This window comes from Lolium perenne, chromosome 7 (genome assembly GCF_019359855.2).
Source record: "Lolium perenne isolate Kyuss_39 chromosome 7, Kyuss_2.0, whole genome shotgun sequence".
Taxonomy (NCBI): Eukaryota; Viridiplantae; Streptophyta; class Magnoliopsida; order Poales; family Poaceae; genus Lolium; species Lolium perenne.
Window position 1 is genome coordinate 257,813,350 of NC_067250.2, and position 6,623 is coordinate 257,819,972.

Consider the following 6,623-nt stretch of genomic DNA (forward strand, 5'->3'; position numbering starts at 1 on the left):
CTCGTACCGTGGTATGTGGTCTCTTATGAACTCATTCATATGCTTGCAAGACATTAGACGACATTCCACCGAGAGGGCCCAGAGTATATCTATCCGTCATCGGGATGGACAAATCCCACTGTTGATCCATATGCCTCAACTCATACTTTCCGGATACTTAATCCCACCTTTATAGCCACCCATTTACGCAGTGGTGTTTGGTGTAATCAAAGTACCTTTCCGGTATAAGTGATTTACATGATCTCATGGTCATAAGGACTAGGTAACTATGTATCGAAAGCTTATAGCAAATAACTTAATGACGAGATCTTATGCTACGCTTAATTGGGTGTGTCCATTACATCATTCATATAATGACATAACCTTGTTATTAATAACATCCAATGTTCATGATTATGAAACTAATCATCCATTAATCAACAAGCTAGTTTAAGAGGCATACTAGGGACTTCTTGTTTGTCTACATATCACACATGTACTAATGTTTCGGTTAATACAATTCTAGCATGATATATAAACATTTATCATAAACATAAAGATATAAATAATAACCACTTTATTATTGCCTCTAGGGCATATCTCCTTCAGTAATACACTATGGGTATGATACAGAGTAGTACTTCGATCGTGCACATGCTAAACTTGTAATGCCATGCAGGGGCATTTCCCTGCCTATATAACATGCAACCGATGGCCCAAAAGAACACGCATCGTTCTACGAAAATTAACAGTGACATGTTGTTTCGATTTTCATGGAGAAGACAGTCGCACCGAATGTTATGGTGGTTGAGGTGTGAGATATAGTAATGACGAACTGAGTCTTTGTGGTGAAGAGGACTTTGCTTGGTGTTTTTGACTAGCAGCAGCAATATAGACAAGCGGGGGCGACAACACATAAGGAGTTAAAGTCTATATTTTAGGTAAAAATTCAAGATCTGACATTTCATTGGTTGTGCATGATAATAATCTTGTTAAATACATTGTTTTGAGAGAGCGAACTTACTTCTGGGTGAAAATCTAAGACATGGCCTTAATTAGTTGTGCATAACAATGGCCTTGTTAAATACATTATTATTATTATTATTATTTTAAGAGAAGGCACACAAGTGCCGAACTTTGAATAAACAAAGCCACAAATGGCTAGAAGATACAGGAATGCTGAAAACAACTTACAACACCCAACACCACAGCAAACACAAGATAAACAAGAAACCCAGCTAAAGTCCTCGATGTCCTCAAGCGAGAACGAAGCACCCGGGAGCGACGAAGGTGAAGCGAGGTAGAAGCATCAAACACGAACTCTGGGTGTTGTGTTGGCAGTCGTTTGTGTTGCAGCCACAAGGTTTGGATCTCCATAGGAGGATCTTTTATTTTTGTTCTTCTTCTTTTTGTAGTAGGGTTGTGTTCATCCTTAATATCTTTATAACATATCGTTGTTGCAGAGGCTGGTTATAGTTGGTATATTCGCGATATTAATATATTTCCTTATCGATAAATATACTATCTCGTGTTGAGATTTTGCAGCTGTGTAGGATACATTGTTGATTACATGGGCGGGCTTTTTTTTGTTGCCATTGTTGACTTCATCTAGTTTTTTTTAAAATTATTGACCACATCAAAGTTTTGTTTTTCATAATTTTCTGAATTTTGAAATCGAGTTTTGGAACTTTTCGAAGTAAATCGTCACATGTAGCCCGAGCTAGCATTTGGATTTCTTGATATTTAGATATGTTCCTTGAGAATGTGCATATCGTTATTTAGGATAACTAGAGTCATGTTAGCATAAACCAAACACACCAGACCAGACCTCTGTAAACACAGAGACCAGGCTGGAATTCCTGTCTTTCCCGCGCCAGCTTGAATTTCGATTTCGGGCAAATGGTATCGCGTAGATTTATTACGTCGTCGTCTTCCCGTCCGTGCGGTGCGGGCCTGCGGCCGTGTCCTACCGTCAGCTTGCCAGTTGCCCCCTACACCCGGGACGAGAACAGCATGCAGGAGAAATGATGTTTGGCCGATGGAGCAGAGCACAGGATGCAACTGAACCAACTAGATTTAGATGTGCGCCTTGGCGCATGAACCCGTGGAGTTCATACCGATCTACAGGTAAATAAAAATATGTTTTATTGAATTTGGAAAACAAAGTCAACATGATGAACTAATTATAGCTAAACAAATGTAACCAGAAAAGGAAAATAACGATTATACATGATCAGGAAAATAGCCGAACATGCTACAACTAAGTATATTTTTGGAGCAATGGAAGGTAAGACCAACAAAAGTAATACTCCCTCCGTTTCTATATATAAGCCATATAGTTTTTTGAGAAAAATTTCCGAATATAACGTGTATTGCTTGCCCCGCTTGTATAGACAATAATTTTGAGGATTTGATTAGGTTTTTTTTATCTTATACAAAGTCATCTATTAGCTTATGCCAATTGCATAGGGTTAAACCTAGCCAACATAGTGTAATTTTTTCTAAACGTGCATTTTTTTTATTGTCTACATAGCACCATCGAAATATGAAAATATATTACAATAGTAATTAGCACAAGGTCGATACAGAAGACACTACAATAGCTATTAGCATATGGTTTGATGCGAAGAGGAGCCCACACAGGGTTCATTGCCAAACCATTCACTATTTATTACATAGAGGCTATGATTAACTACCAACCATAAACGAAAGAACAGCCAACATGGAAAATCTAACTTCTTCAGCATAGCTTTCAGAAGAACGCCCGTCGGAACCTTGATGGTCTCAATGGAACCACTGTCATGGAAATACACAAGTACTCTCATCGGTTTCAAGAGGCTGCATCAGACGCCACAACACGGAAGTATGCATGGAAGTAGCTCTTGAGTATTCAAATTGCATTTGAGCATATCTTATATATTCTTTTCTTCAAAGTTGCGCGTTTCTAGTAAAACAAAGAGAAGGGCAACCAATAGAAAGATGCTAAGAAACTCTCCCATGGTATCCAAACAACAATTGAATTTATACCCCATATTACATTTTCATCTCCGAGGCTCAATTTGTTAGCAGATGAGTCAAATTTCATGTTTTAGTACCAAAGCAACACTACATACTGAACATAGAGAGTAAAAGATTTTCGAACAAAAGATAAATACACTCTTCTTGAATGAATCTAATTAATCTACCTGTATAGTCACATCACATATGTATTTGAGAAAATTCAGAATAAAAATATAACTATTTGCAGCATCCTACTAAAGGAAGCTTTTCCAAACTTCATAGACTACATCTGCAATCTTAATGTTGCAAACATATGCAAGATTAAGAACTATCTAACTTTATAGACTTCCATCCTAGCTCATCAAGAGAAAAATCTTAATAACATGTAACTTTGTTGAGACAACACGTACAAATTCATGTCGCTGAACAAGTCTGAACTGAAACTAAATTTTGTTATGAGGTGTATAAGCTCGTATTGTCAGGCACCAATAATCTTGATTTTGGGTCTTGTATAATAATGACAACCGCTGAACTCACAATGTTCTTATAATGATTGCATCTTCCTACATGACGTAAAAGAAAGGGATTGTTTTACATTCTATAGATAAAACATATACAGGGAAGACATGTTCCAAATTTACTCCCTAACAAATACTACACAAAGAAAACCAGGAGAAATTAAATGGTGGTGCACGCAAACTTAGAGCAGCCAACACCTCATTGTCATGGACACATAAAATATATGCTTTCCTTGATCAAATAGAAAAAGTAAGAGAATACATATTTAGTTAATCAAGAGTGAATATATAGTCCATTCCTCCCTAGACTCTTTTGGCTACATCAAATCAAAGTGGTATAAATCACAACAACTACGTTAGAAACTATGTCCAGAACTCGAAAGGATCTAGAAGGCTACATAATTATGAGCAAAAAAAAGGGACCAGGTATGATAAATATGAGCCAAACCAAGATTTAGTCAGCTTTAGAGAAAACAAACACGAGAGAATCAGTTTAACCAAGCATTGCGTCATTTCTGCATCTACCTACGAAAGAGAGGGTGCTTCGCCGCAAAGAAACATGGAAAAACATGAAACGCTTGATGGACGGACCACATAAAAGATTTATTTTTAGAACCAACAAAGTTATTCTTCTTGTTCATTTATTTCTTCATTGGGATCAAACAATTGATAGTTATAAATCTGGTAATATAGACAGAGCATGCAAAATTTAGAACTCAGTAGCATGATGCAACATAGACATGGTTATCCAAGAAAACAAACTTCCGAGAAAAATGAAGGTTCCAATCTAGTGTTGAAAGAGTAACCAATTCAGAGTAAAGCTACAGCTATCAACACAGCGATATTAGACAGATGAAATTAATTGCACTTATAATATAGAAATCGAATATTAGACAGGGATGTTGGGTCCTGCCTCCATTTGGTTGTAAGTTGTAACACATGGCATTAAATTTCATTAATCGGTTCAAAAATAATTCCTAGCATTCTCAGGAGCTATACTATTAGCATAGACACATAGTCTTTCATACATAGAAGGTTGACCAGTGACCACAAAAATACAGCAGAAAATAATTGTAAACTAAATACATGCCTTAATTCAAGAAGCAATCAAATCATACCACATGTATGGGAAGTTAGTAAGAACACAATGTTTAGATGAATCACTATGTACGACCACGGCATGACAGTAATACACCATGAGGCTTGCACACTGTGTATGCGAGCACTCACATGTTGTTTAAAACAGTCAAGATCGATGATCTCAACAGCTATTTCAGCACTGATCTCAGCAATGCTATAGTTTGCAAGGGAAATGCTATGAATCACATGGATCTTTTCTTCCAAGCAGGAGACAAAAGACAGAGGCAAAATTTAATCATCCGTATAATAGAGGAAAGCTGCAACACCAAGTTAGATCCTGCATATGAGGCGCAACTCGCCTGTTTATGCAGGAGGGCGGCAAAACCAATGTCAGCTCGCAACAACTCTAATGCATGAAGAAATCTGTCATCTACCACGCCAATCTAGTAAGTACTTATGCACGTGAACTGGCCGTGAATGAGCAGCATTGTCTTTCTGTTTGAATTACAACAAAAATGAGATTTAGTAGAGCAAATTATTCATTTGTGCAAATCAAAGAAAGACAATTCATAAGCTTCAAGCACATGTTCAATAGATGCATAATTCTTCTCGTGCAAAAAGCTGTCAGCCGATGAATCCCAAATTCCTAGTAAACTGGACTTGTAACAGATGGAAAAAAACATACACTACTTCAAGCTTCTATGTACACAACAACATACCTTTGCTGCAAGAAGGTTGCTAAAAATGGCACTATTCTTCTCAGTAAGTTTCCGTTGGATTATCTGATACAACAGTTCTCTGCCTCTATTATATAACATAATTTTAAAACCAAAATAAGTATAAAAAACAACTATCAACTTCAGTTGTAGCTAGCAGAACGTCAAGAACTACAATTTTCACATAAACAGTGACCTTTATTCTCAAACTTAAAACCAGAACATGGATAGCTACCATAAAGGTTGAATACAAATTTGAAAGCATACCATTTCAATGACTTTATTCAACACGAGACCACCCAATGAGTGCCCACATTCAAGAATCATGGCATCTTCAAGAAAAACCCCGCTGAAAAGTCCATCACTGCATTAATCAAGTACAACAGTCAGAGTGATGCACATATAATCTGAAAAATAATGAGTTCTCTAGCGCAGGGCTAGAGAAATGTTCAAGCTAAATGAAAAAAATCCAATTTTACAACACCTAGTGCTATCTGCTTCAGAGTACGAAATAGTAGAAGGCATGATCAAAACACATCAGGGGTCGAAATGTAATCTTTTTTTTAAAAGGAGTGTCCGAACCAGAAGCACGAAACTGAAAGGAGTTTTACACTTAAAAACAAATGCTTGAGAAGCAGCCACAAGTAAGCTACAGTGGTAGCAAACCCATCGACAGGGATGATAACTACAAAACTGAAGAATAAACATTTTGAATACGGTGTGCTAACCTTTCTGTAAGACCTCGTCACTGGAAATCGGTCTCATAGATAAAATACAACGGTGGAGGAACTTTTTGTTTGTAAGGAGTGTCCAAAACAGAAGGAAGAAACTGAAAGGAATTTAACCCCTAAAACAAATGCTTGAGAAGCAGCCACAAATAAGCTATGGTGGCAGCAAACCCATCGAAGGGGATGATAACTACAAAATTGAAGAATAATCATTTTGAATACGGTGTGCTTACTGTAAGACCTCGTCACTGGAAATCCATCTCATAGGTAAAATACAACGGTGAAGGAACATATCAGACTTAGCATGCACCCGAACAGATGGTCCAATTTAATTTCTTTCAACATTGGCAGTGAGCAAATCAACTAAGCAACCCTAAATTCCATTGTAAATCAGGCATAAAATAATACATACAAATGCACATACGATACGAATATATGGATTATAAATTGATAAAATACTGGCCTGAGAAGCAAACAACGCATGATTGTGGTGGAAAGATACTCAGTTGTGTGGTATAAAATCACTCACATCTATCACATTATCTGCTTCCATTATCTAAAGCTACACGTAATAAATACCTGATTACCTTTAGGACCGAGCA